Genomic DNA, 13,609 nt, shown 5'->3' with positions numbered 1-13,609 from the left:
TATACTACCTCCTGGACAGAATTTTAAAAAGGAACACAGACAGCACATTCTGTTTGTTTCTGCAGTACACATTCTACTGTAGTTGAAGTAATGTTTTATTTGGGGTATTTGGATACTGAGCAGTCAGGTTTACATGAGGAAAGTTGTCTTCCCATATTAAGGTTAAGAAGGAATACATGCAACATGTGAGACTGGATGCCTTGATTCACCGGTTGTACACTTGCTCCCCCCTTCCCTCCCCCCCCCGTGGTGAGGGGGAATGGGGAGATGGAGTGGGATAGGAAGGGGTACTATGTGGGGTAAGGCGGGGCTTGGTGGCTTTCTGGGCCCAGCAGCCTGGGGACATATCCCTGTGTCATTGTCCCTACATGGCTAGCAGCCTGTAAAGCTTTTAATAAACTTAAACTCTTACTTAAAATGCTGAGCTGAGTTTCCTAGATCTTTCCTAGATCTTGGTTAGACAAGCTCTGGGATTAAATAAGCTTCTTTCTTCCTAAAATTTAAGTAGTCCCTCTAGTATTATCTGATTGATTGATTGATTGATTGATTAAGTGCCATCAAGTCAGTGTCAACTCTTAGCGACCACAGAGATTCTCTCCAGGATGATCAACTTGGCCTTTAAGAACTCTGAGTGGTGTATTCATTGCTGTCATAATCGAGTCCATCCACCTTGCTGCTTGTCATCCTCTTCTTCTCTTTCCTTCAACTTTCCCCAGCATTATGAACCTCTCAAGGGAACTGGGTTTTCACATAATGTGTCAGAAGTATGATAGTTTCTGCCTGGTCATTTGTACCTCGAGTAAAAATTCTGGATTGATTTGTTGTATGATCCATTTGTTTGTTTTCCTGGCTGTCCATGGTATTCTCAAAAGTCTTATCCAGCACCAAAGTTCAAAAGCGTCAATACTTTTCCTATCCTGCTTCCTCAAAGTTCAGCTTTTGTATCCATAGAGTGTCACAGGAAAAACCATTGCCCAAATGATTCTAATCTTTATAGGTATAGACATGTCACGGCATCTAAATATCCTTGCCAAGGCCTTTATTGTAACCCTACCAAGTGCTAGTCTGCAGCGTATTTCTTGACTGCTGGATCCTTTACTGTTAATTGTCTATCCTAGAAGGCAGAAGCTGTCCTCTACTTCAGTGTCTTCATTATCACTTCTGAGGCTGGTTGCTGTACCTGTTGTCATTAGTTTAGTCTATTTTACATTTAGTTGTAGTCCCATTGTTTCACTTACTCCTTGATTTTCATTACTAGAGCTTGCAGATCATCTGCATTCTTAGCTATCAGAGTAGCGCAGGTTATTGATGTTTCTTCCTCCAACTTTGAGACCATGCTCATCCCCTTCCTATCCAGCTTCTCTCAGTATATGTTCAGCATATAAGTTGAATAAATAAGGAATAACACCTTTAAAAGGCCCTCCAAAAAAGAACCCTATTTGTGTATGATTTGTTATTTACCTTAAAATAATTTGTTTTGGTGATTAAGAATTAGCCTATTTATTTATTTTTGTGTAGCAGATGTGTCATTCTTATAGTTTCAGGTTATAAAAGTTCATTTTAGAACTCTAATTAACTCATTAAAATCGCAGGGCAACATTCAGATGAAGAGATAAAGTCCCAGGGCAACAGTCAGATGAAACACCACTGAAATCTATGAGACACGGTATAGTCATGGCTAAATTAAGTCCTAGCATGACTTGGTTTGAAAGTTGTTCCCAGTCTTTTGTGGAAAGTATGGGAAATTTCTTAGGAAATTTGATGCAAACTGGGAACTTGCTGGTCTAAGTTATTGTTCCTGGGGAAAGTAATGGGTGGTCCACAAGATCATGGGCATTCTTCCACCACGACCTTATTTCTGCAGCCCAAATTTGCCTTACCATGGCTAGCTGTTAATTTTAACCTGTGTTTACTATTAGCCAGGATTTGAAATCAAGGTTCTGAACTGAAGGTAACGTTACATTGTTTTAAAGATTGGTGCTAATATAAGCATTCAATATGATTAAAGGAGAAATGTGAGAAAAAGGAGGCTGAGGATTTAAGGGAGAGCATCTAATCTTGAGGTTCACTCCGAACCTCTTAAATGCAGATTATGATGTTTGTACCAGCCCAACAAGGCATTTTAGTGCTTTTTATTTTGTTTTGTCTTTAATATACAAGCAATAGGAGTTATTTTTGCTATTAGATTTTTAAACAAATAGTTTAATTACAGGTTAGATATTCAGCCTGCATCGGTACATTATGTACATTTAACTATATCAGCAATTAAAACACTTTCATTTTTATTGCTGCTGCCTGTGAATTAGAACTGATTGAATTTAAAGTAATTGGTTAATATATTGCTGATATTCTGTGTTATATTTTTAAAAATAAGTATTGGAACCCCATCCTACTCTTATGTCACATGTTGGTCTATTGAGCCTCTGCTCTATGGCATATACTTTCTAGAGCAAGAGTTCATTCCTCTCCCAGTATGTTTCATTACACAATATATTATCTTGGTGCCTTTTTATGTCCTCATCTTATATTCCAAATCTGATCACATGATGACATATTTGGCAGTAGCATCTGTCATTGAATCTTATTTCACAGTTCATTTTTGAGAATGGGGAAAGACTGCAAAAAATATCTTCAAGGACTGTATGCCAAGCATATATCATGGTTGCCATGGCTGTTCAGAATAAGGTCATTTTCACAAGTGATACTTTTTGCAATTTTTTTGTCTTAAATTTCCTATATGAAAGAAGTGTGGATTCAGTGTTTTGAACTTGCATTAACAACATTCACAAATGTCACGTTTCCAGACTTAATGCAGTGTATAGTTTGCAAATGCCCTAACAGGTTGTATTCCACATGGGAAGTCCTTTCAGCAAATATTTTATGCCCTTTTTACTTTGTTAGCCTCTGCCCTAATTAATAAAGCAGTGGAGCAAAAAGGGGTTCTGTAATTCTTACTAGATTGATTCTGGCCATGGGCTTTACTTTTTAAAAGTTACATCATTTGTGGGTCCCTAGAGACCCCTGAATGCTGATCCAGGTCATCCAATTGACATAATATACTTGAAATTTCAAAAAGTCTTTAATAAAGTTCCTTATCCAATGCTCTTGCACAGTCATGGGATAAGGGGACAGGTTCAATGTGGATTAGTAACTGGTTAAAGGAGAAGGAAACAGAGAATAGGACAAAATGGAAGTTTTCACAACGAAAGGAAGTAAGAAGTGGGGTTCCCTATAGATCTGTACTAGGATCTGTGGTTTTAAATGTATTCATAAATGATCTAGAAGTTGGGATAAGCAGTAAGGTGGCCAAATTTGCAGGTGACACTAAACTGTTTAAGTGGGTAAATCGGCAACAAAATGGCAAATGCAGATCAATGTCAATAATGTAAAGTGATGCATTTGTAATGTAAAGGGCAAAATACTAGGGGTGTGCACAGGGCATAGTTTGGGCCATGTTTCAAATCTGGACCAATCTACAGTTCGGCAAACCGGTTTGGCCAAACTACAGACAGGTCCAGCAGTTTGAGGCAGCACTGGGGGAGTGGCACCTTTAAAAGTACAGCAGCATGTCTTTACCAGTGTGATCGCAACCTCAGGCAGTTTCCTCTGCACATGTGCAGAAGCCAGTTGAGTGATGGAACCACGCCTCTGCCACGGGTAGCACTATGGCAGCAGGAAGCTGTCTGGGGCCACGCTGGTAAGGGCCTGCTGCTATACTTTTAAAGGTACTGTTCACCGCTCCCTCAGCAACACCTTAAACTGCTGGACTGGTCTGTGGTACAGCCAAACCAGTTTGCCAGACCACAAACTGTTCCAAATTACTGTCCATGCATACCCCTACAAAAAACTCCAACTTCACATATACACTGATGGGGACTGAGCTGTTGGCGACTGACCAGGAGAGAGATCTTGAGGTTGTGGTGGACAGCACGTTAAAAGTGTCAACTCAGTGTGATAGGGATGTGTAAAATGTTTCAACTACAAACACGGCTTCGAGTGTTCTGAGGTTGAAACAAAACACCCTTTAAATAAAGAGCTTGTTTCGAGCGCAAAACAAAACAACCCCATGCCAATTTAAAATGTTATGATGTTTTGAGCACCATTTTGGAGTCCTGTTTTTCTCTTGCTGGTTGGTTTTCTTGCACAGGCTTCCAATCCTATGTGTCAGCAATCTGGCCACCCAGAAGGGAAGTCCAGGAAGATACTCCACAATACAAACTGGGCTGCAGAAATGTAACACAGCTCGGAATAGTTCTTTATATCAGGCTCGGGCTGAAAGCTCGACACGAGGGTTGACAAATGTTGTCTTCCAGCAGCTAACAGAAACCTGCTGATGTGCTTTATAGTCCAAGCTGATAACTCTCAGCTGGCAGGGATTCAAGGCTTATCAGCCCTCTGCAAGAGGCGTTTACTCCTCCAAATAGTTTCCAGCTGTGCTCTCCGCCTTGTGACATGCCGTTGCTGTGGAGTCAGTGGGGGTTGCCCACACAGCTCATCCTTCAGTCTGTCCATCACTGTCTCTGCTGCCCTAGACTGCTGTGCCTGCTCCGAAACATCAGCCGGACCTTCCTCAGCCGTCTCTTGGGAACTGACAGCTGGGCTCTGCCCCTCAGGCACCCCCGCATCGGCTGAAAGGCTGTCAGCCTCCCCTTCCTCCTCGCTATCTGAGATCGAGGGCGTGACACTATGGGAACTGGAGGGAAAGGTTAAACAATTGTTTAATATTGCCTGCTTGCTCATTTCTTTTGTGGGTTGGGTGGGAGGTGGCACACATCTTGCCTTACCACCCAACCCACTTTGGTGTCCCTTACTGCTGCCCATGGGGAACAATGGGGTGTTTTGAGTTTCCCCATTGTTCCCTATGGCTGAAACACACGAAATTCCAAGTTTTATTCTGTTGAAACCACCAGGTCGACCACTGTTTCAACATAATGTTTTGGACATCTGTGTCTTGTTTAGAGCTTGAAACAAAATGCAAAATCCATTTCATGGACATCCCTAGTATGTGGCAGCTGTGAAAAATTCCATACTTGGAATCATTAGAAAGGTGATTGGGAAAAAAACTGCTAATACTATAATGCCCTTATACAAATCTATGGTGCGGCCCCATTTGGAGTTCTGTGTACAGTGCAACCAGATGATCAAGGGCAACCAAGATGACCAGCTTCCTTATGATATCACAAATGAAAAAACTGTGTGAAAAGAAGAAAAATACAGTGGGAAACTAATAAAACATATTACCTTTGGAGCAGTAGATGTAATACCTTCTCAGGATGATAGGAATATGTTAAAATTGAAAGCCCTTTGGATTTAAATCTCTAGTAAATTACCCCTCCATTATGAAGTGGTACTTTGAATCACTTCATGGTGCAGATGAACCTTTTATATAGAGTACATAAGACATATATGAGAAGTAAGTTTGTAAGGACAAAGTCATTGAAAATAGAAAACCTGTTTTATCTGGAAATAGTTGTAGAAAGAATAATTTGTAATGTACTCTCTCTTGTTAAAAAGTTTTACTTAGCATTTATTTTACTTATGATCCATTAATAGGTTTGGGGTTTTTTGCATTTTAAATTTTTATTGGATTTTACAATAGCTTTTACATTAAAATTGCATTCATTTATCTAATTCTACAAATAAGTAAATATTGACTTCCCGCTTGCCTGTCTCCGCGGTTCCCAATAACTATACATATAAACCATTGCTATAATAATTCAAAACTTACTCCACAATACTACTCAATTTTACCCAACCCACATTAATAGGTTTTAAAAATAAAAACTTATATACCGCTTTCCAACAAAAGTTCCCAAAGTGAACTTAAAGTGAAATAAAGCATTATTTGGGTTTCTTTTTTAAAAAGGCTACTTGTCATAAAATTGAATTGAGATTGTTCTAAAAGGAAAAAATGCGGTTGTAAGTTAAATAGTTTAATAAATACAGTTTTTATGTGAAAGTCTTTTGTTCTAAAATAGACGATGGAAAAAGTTTAATTAAAATATACTCCATCATTTTAATATAATTGTATTTTTAAACCAATATGTGCACATTGTCTAATGGATTACAGGATTAGGTTCCCCAAAGAAATAGGTTTGAGACATTTTATTATGCATTATGAAAATGTTGGTTTTATAATGAATGATGTCCTTGTTGTGTGTGAACGCATTATATTCTTTGGCATTGGGAGCAGCTTAATGTGTATGTTTATGTCTCAGTATATGTAACAAGATCTCTACAGCTAAAACATGTTCAATCATTTTCTAAATGTTAAATTAGTCTTCTACAAGACCTTGGGTGCGGTATCATCATCTTCTTTTTCCCCCATGGATTGATGCAACTTTCTCTTCCTGGACTAAATTTAGGTTCAGCGTTCTCATGTTCTTCCTGCAGCTTGAGCAAGTCTTTAATGTCCATACAGAGCTCCAGTTTACAATGCTATGCTATAGAAATGCTATGGCTGCATGGCTTTCTGATTGCATTTTATATTCATAATCAGTTTAAGTGAAAACACCCTGCAATCAGACACGAAAGGACAGCTTGGAAAGGACAATGGGATAACGTGAATGCAAAGACAAGGTTTTGAAGGTCTGGAAACTGTTCACATATTGCTTCCTCAGTCACAGTCCTGGAGCAGCACCAAAGGTTTCATAGTGAATACAGTGTGACTTCTCTGGATAAAGTGGGTTATGAATTGCAACTGAGTAGACCAATATTATCAAGCATGGTAGTTCCACAAAATAAGAAGGGCATTCCGCAGTTACACCTGCCATGACATCTTGTTCTTGGTAGAAGTGACGAGGTATCTGAGTTGATCCTTGCTAGGAAACAATTCACCATCTTTCCTAGATGGCAGAGTTTTGTTACTATGCCTGGTAACACTCTTTTGCCCCTATATTTCTCCTGCTTTTAGCAATCTCATTTTGCTCAAAGCCTGACTCCTGGTTGGAAGGGAGAGCAATTAGTCCTGATTTGATTGCATTCCTGATGCTTTAGATGACAATAGGATTCCAATGGGCCAGGAAAGGACCGTCTTGGTATTATAGCTGCCTGCAGAATAGGCTAGCCAAACAAAAGGCTAGAAATTGATTACACATATAACAGACTAGTCCTCACCCCCAACATCAGCTTTGCGGAGTTTCAATGACCAAGCACCTAAAGGAAGGCAAGAGCCCTTTAAGGTAATTTAACTCTTCTGGGTAAGAGGCCCAGAAACAGCTCTGCTGTAATGCTTGAGAGATACTACTCCATTGGCACAAAGAATCTTGCAACAAGATACCCGCACTTGCCCCTTTGCCTTTTTGGGATGCCTGAATAGGAACAAGGTATCTCAGTATCCTCAGACCCATTAAGTCTTTTTTTCAGAGCAATCATTGCCAAGAAGGACTCATACCCAGCCATCCCCTGAAACAAAATTTTATTATAAAAGAATCCTGCTTTTTGAACTCAGTGAGGCTATTCTCATAAGCAGCAGAAACCAGGCTAAGGGAGTCCAGCGTGGTTTCTGCTGCTTGTGTGCTGCAATGGAAGCCGTGTGGCTCCCAGCAGCCAGCCCCCTTAAATGCCTCCCAGCATTGGGGGGGGCTCCCCAGAATGCCCCATGCACTCACGTAGGGCATTCTGGGACTTCTGGGGGCCAGGAGGCCCCTGATCCCCGCCACCCCAACCAGCTCTGTGACGGAGGGCAAGCTGCCTGCTCATGTGCGGAGAGAGTGGCTCAAGCCCGCTCTTCCTGCAAACTTCTTGCAGGCTGTCCACACTGCTTGTGTGGAGAGCCTCAATGTGTGCCTTTCTGGAGAAATCCCCTTGCCCTGTATACTGTAGCTTCCATCTTCTAGCCAATGTGCAGTATAAAGAGAAATACTTATGCACAGGATGACTGGTAATGATAGGTATATGATTGTGACTCTATCCCTTTCACTTTGTTTGTCATCCCTCATCTCTCTCTCAGTCCCCCTATGCTAGGCAATCCTCTCAAGTTTGCATCTATTGGAATCTGGTAGTATTCTAGAGGACCAGCACCCCATAGTCGGGATCTTGTCTTGTTAATTGCTGTTCTTTAATAAACGTGACCATTGTTTTCCAAAAAGCCTGCCTTGACTCCATTGCTCCCTTCTCACATCGATACTACCAACATAGTGGTCTAACATTGATACTACCTTTGCCCCTGGCCAACTCTCTGGCTACCTTATAAAACAACATGGATGTACGGACATGTGCATTTGATTTGAGTTAATATGTCCACTTAAGCCAAAGCATAGTCACAAAGCATGGTAACAATCATGCACCAGAGCAAATGTGGTAATAGATTATACTAAATATAGCTTGTACTAATAGATTGTATTAACACCCGTGGGTTTGAGAGGCTTGGAACATTTAGGATGCTGTGTCTGGATGCTGTAGGATCCCTTTGTTCCCATCAGAATAAGGGAGACTGGGTGACTGCTGAAGGAAAAGGATGGATGGAGAATGTGCTAACAGCTGATTTCTGAAGCCATTTAACCTGCTGCAGAATGGTTGTGAACAGGGTTCTCACAAGGTTGGAGGCAGCCCCGAAGCAAGATTTGAGATGCATGCACTCCCCCCCCCCACACACACACCACTCATACACTGCCTCTCACATAACACTAGAACCAGGGGTCATCCCATGAAATTGATTGCCAGGAAATTTAGGACCAGCAAACAGAGGTATTTTTTCACACAATGCATAATCAACTTCTGGAATTCTCTGCCACAAGATGCAGTGACACCCATGAACCTGGATGGTTTTAAGAGGAGTTTGGATAACTTCACGGAGGAGAGGTCTAGTTGGAGGTAGGCCACCTCCAGCCTCAAAGGCAGGATGCTTCTGAGTACCGGTTGCAGGGGAGTAACAGCAGGAGAGGGGGCATGCCCTCCATTCCTGCCTGTAGGCTTCCCGTGGCATCTGGTGGGCCATTGTGTGAAACAGGATGTTGGACTAGAAGGGCCTTGGGCTTGAGCCAGCAGAGCTTTTCTTATGTTCTAAAGATACCTCCTGTTCTTGCTGGAATGGGCAGCTTGTTGACATCGGAGAGTGACAAGGGGGCAAGGAGGTGGGATGCAACCCCTAGACCCACAGCCCCCAGGCACTCACTTCCCCCATCTCCATAGTGGTTATGCCCTGATTGTGAAACTTGGTTGCTTAATCTTGGTTGCTCCATGATCAAAGTAGTGTGGTATAAGATTGGGCACTGAGGCAGCTACAGTAAGTGTGAAAAGTCACACCACAATGTAGTGTAGGCAACATTTGTCTATTTTAAACTCCTTTGTAAATAATCCCATGATATATTATTTCACACAAAACATTTTCCAGCATTGAGATTAACACTCTTGCTGGGGGAAAAGTATGTAAAATGAAGTATGTGACATACAATCATGCATTTCTGTTTAACACTGAGTTCTTTTGTTAGAAAGTCATTGCATCGTGGAATAGGACACTCATGCAACCAGTCACACCATACATTTTAAAGCAACTTCACTTCTTGGAAGAAATATAAAATATTTCAGCCATGAAGGTCATGAATTCAGTTTCTTCAGTATAGGTTCATAACATTATATGAAATATGAAAGTCTTTTCCCTGAATAAGATAAAGAATCACGTAACGGGTCAGAAAGTTTATTTATTCTATGAAGAGTCCATTTCCATTTTTTAAAATTAAACCACTCACTATAAATCTTTTTTAACTTCCTCTTTGAAATAGATGAAAGGAGAGTTACTAGAGTTCAAATCTTGAACTTTATTAGGCAATATACTATAAGATCTTTACAGAGAATTTGCTTTCATTTGACAGCATGCTGTTAAATTGTGAGAGTGTTTTCAATGTACGTTGTGCATGCTGTCAATTAGGTTTTTTTGTTGTCATATGTTACATCCTTCTCTCATTGGAGTAAATATAAAAATCTGTTTATATCATATGTATAGATCATTTTTATAATATTGGTCTTCTGTATTAATCTGTTTGATATGATATGATATGATATGATATGATAATGATATGATATGATATGATATGATATGATATGATATGATATGATATGATAGAATGTTGAGTGGTTCTTGATGTTGGGCCTTCAAGACAGGTTGGCTATTCCATTAGTGTACCTCTTGTCCTGTTGCACCTCAGTATTCCTGCCTGATTGTCTTGGGGAGAATTTCAAAGTTCATGCCAAGTGTCCCCCCCGCTGGGGTAACTGGGTTCATGGGTTTATTTCTAGCACTTGTTGATGGGTCAGCGCAGAAGTGTGGCAACTACTACCCTTCCTGACTATGCTTTGTTCAAAGTGGGGAAAATTAGTTTCCAACGGGTACAGACCAGTCTATAGTTGTATTAATCTTAAAATACCTGGGAAATTTGGTTGTAGTGTGGATGTGTCGGAAAGGACAAAAGAGTATAGCCACATGCCTTGAAAACAGGAGTTGCTTTATTGAGAGGTAATAAGGGTACAGAAAGTGAAAGGAGGGAAGTTAAGCAAGAGATTCGGGCCCAGCAACCTCACTAATAGTGGTCTTTTCGTATTGGGGGTTTGGCACACTTGCTGGAGATGGCTCTGGTGGATACTAAAGCACACTCACCATATCGTGGCACTAGAAAGGGAAACAGGTTTGAAGGGTGAAAGAAAAAGAAATAATAGAACCCTTTTTCATATCTACCTGATCTAGCTGGGGCCCTTCTCTCCAGTTGGCTCAAGCACATGGCAAGCTATGGGCTGCGTGCGAACCACTTGCATGAGGGCAGTGCAGGATGGGGTGCAAGAGTGCCAGAGATTGGTGCAAGAGGAGATTAATGCCTTTTGGGGGGAGGGTTTTATAGGCAAAAACATATACTGAAGGCATGATTGAAAAGTTTCTATGGAGGAGACTGAGAAGGGCTTTTATCAGTCCTTATGGGGGGGGGTGCCTTGCCCCGCAGCTGTTGCCTGCTTCCTGGATTGCTGATTGGGTGCAGCTGGGCTGGAGTCCACCTCCCATTAGGGCCCCTGCTCTCTTTCTCCCAAAATTAAGGGATGTCCTAGCCAATCCAGGACTTTTGGCAACCCTAGTAGCAAAGCACACTGGAGCCGGTGAAGTTATTGGCCAAGATGCAAGTGACCTGGGAGTGAAGAGGTTTATTGGTACTTCATTGTCATGGACAGATGATATCTACACCACCCCCACCCCACACACACATTTTGGCCTTTGCAGAGGTGGGGAACCCATTAAGATGGTCTGACCCAGAGGCTTATGGATCCAATAGGTTTCCATGCAGCCCTCAGGGAGTTTCTCACTGCCAGATGTGGTGATTGAAGCTCTGGTTGGCCTCTGGTATGAACAAGGATTGCTGCATGACCCTCAGGAATGGATTTCTACAGCTGGAAGGGGGTTTGGGAGGGAGGGGAGAGATGTGAAAATTGCTCCCACTCTCTTTCCACTCCCAGACTGGTTTTCAAAGCCAGTTCCAGCACAGGGATCCTGAAGGCTGTTTGAGCACTTGTAGCCCTCCTTTTGGTGACAAAAGGCTGCACATCATGCCAGGAACTGTTTCTGACTAACAACGTCGACTATAACTGGCACTCTTCCTCTGTCAGCTTTCTCCTTGTCAGCCTCTTTTGGTCCACCTTGATCCTTCAGCTGTTATTCTCAGCTGTCACTTCTACCTGTCACTTGCTCTACTCTTCCTAACATTCCATCTTGCTCTCCAGCTGTCACTCATCCTTACCATTACCCATCCTTCCATTACAGAGGGTTGTAAATGATGCTGCCCTAGCCATAAACACCCCTTCCCTGGCAATTAGGGGATAAAAACACTTCCCCTCCTCACCTCCCATCCCCCAGCACACACTAGTTATGGGGCAGCAACAGTGCACTGCATTGTGTAGTATTGTGACATACCTAACACACTTTGCTAATCATTTATCAAACTATGGAGATAATATAAAAACAGGAACAATAAAAATGGCCTACCTTAGAGGGTTGATATAAATGTACTAAGGTCAGGTAGGCAATGTACTTTGGACATCTAAAAGCAGAATAAATGCTAAATATTATATCAGACTGATAGAGGGCTCATGTAGTTAAGTGAATTGCAAAAAAACCTGCCCAAAAAACAAGGAAACTCTAGGTTTTAAAAACTCTCTTTTCTTCAGTTTAAGAAATGAGTTAAGGCTCTTTAAGAATTCATTCATGTGCCAAGAAGTGTGTGTTATGGCTTCTAAACTTGCACACCATGTGAACTGTAGGAAGGTTCTACAGTCTTGCACATTGTGCTCCCTTAAAACCTAGGCTTCATGCACCTCACCATAACTTTACTTTCATATCCAATCTATAGTTCTTCTACTAGTTTAGAAGTTCAAAGCTATCATTTATCCAGCCCAGAGGAACCGGGCTAGAGACAAGCTCAGGGATTCTCTACATTGGGTCCCCTGATGTTATTGGACTTCAACTCCCATAATCCCCAGCCCCAGTGGCATTTGGTGGGGGATTATGGGAATTGAAGTCCAATAACATCTGGGTTATCTAGGTCCCAAAATGTTCATTAGGAATGAAGAAATATAGATTTCCTCATACTAAGGATCCATGTCAGATTTTTTTAGGGAATCATTTTTTTCCAACTTGCTAAGTTTACAGTGTCATTTAACTGGGTTGACACAGGCCGTTCTTCAGAGGCGTAACAATGGGGGGGCGGGGGGGGCACATGCCCCAGGCGCCATCTTTTTGAGTCACGTGGGGGGCACCGCCATGACCCCCGCCGATCCAAAAAATATTTTTTTAAAAAAATATTTTTTTTAATACAAAGTTCTCTGGCTCAGCAGCGTCGGTGCCCCCTCCCCCACGAGTGCCAGCGGTCCCTTCCGTGCCCGCACCCCCCCTTGCTTTGCTGGCCTGGCTGGCTTGGCGGGCGCCGGGCACCGCGGCGGGCGCCTTTCATGCATTGCTCACTGCTGCTTGCCTTGGCTGTGGCTTGCTCTTGAACTTCAAGCCAGCCAGAAAGAGGCCCTCTAGTGGCTTGGGTCTCTAGCCGCACGCACGCACGACTCGGCCAGCGTGCCGAGTCACGCTGCGCATGCGTGCGGTGCGTACGTCCTCCCAGCTCGGTTCACCTGCATGGGCGTGGTCGCGGAGGAAAGCGTCGTTGCTGGGGCTGGGCTGCAGCAGGTGCAGGCAGGACGAGGACACACACGGACACCCAGCACGGATTGGGCATAACGGCGCAATTCTTTTAAAGTACGTTTTAATGGGATTATTGGGACGGGTGTCAAACCTGGAATGATAGTATTCGATTTTTAGCTTACCTCGCTTCTTCCCCAAGCTTCTAGGGCGCGGGGGGAGAGGACAGTGCAATGCTTTTATTTCAGGAGTAAGCCCGAGTACGATTGGGCCGTCAATTATACACAGATTGAAAGAAGTTCATTCAACCATTTTCTTACGGTCCAATCCTAAGAAGAACGAAGTCCCACAGAAACCGCATTAGAGCTTATTCTCGAGTAAGTGTGTATAGAGTTTTGCAGCCTTTCTCCAGAGTAAGCCTGCAATCCTATGCACCCATACCTGGGAGCAAAGCCCCACTGAATACAGTCACATTATTTATGAGTAAAAATAAATATCTATTTG

General features: G+C 42.3%; 1 protein-coding gene across 5 annotated transcripts in view; it reads left to right on the top strand.

Moving 5' to 3' along the window:
• ATRNL1 (attractin like 1) overlaps positions 1-13,609 on the top strand; it is a 1,008,890-nt gene that overhangs the window by 499,634 nt on the left and 495,647 nt on the right. The window lies entirely within an intron of this gene.

This window comes from Hemicordylus capensis, chromosome 3 (assembly GCF_027244095.1).
Source record: "Hemicordylus capensis ecotype Gifberg chromosome 3, rHemCap1.1.pri, whole genome shotgun sequence".
NCBI classification, from domain to species: Eukaryota; Metazoa; Chordata; class Lepidosauria; order Squamata; family Cordylidae; genus Hemicordylus; species Hemicordylus capensis.
Note: the sequence above shows the minus strand (reverse complement) of the source record. Positions and strands in the feature narration are given on the sequence as shown.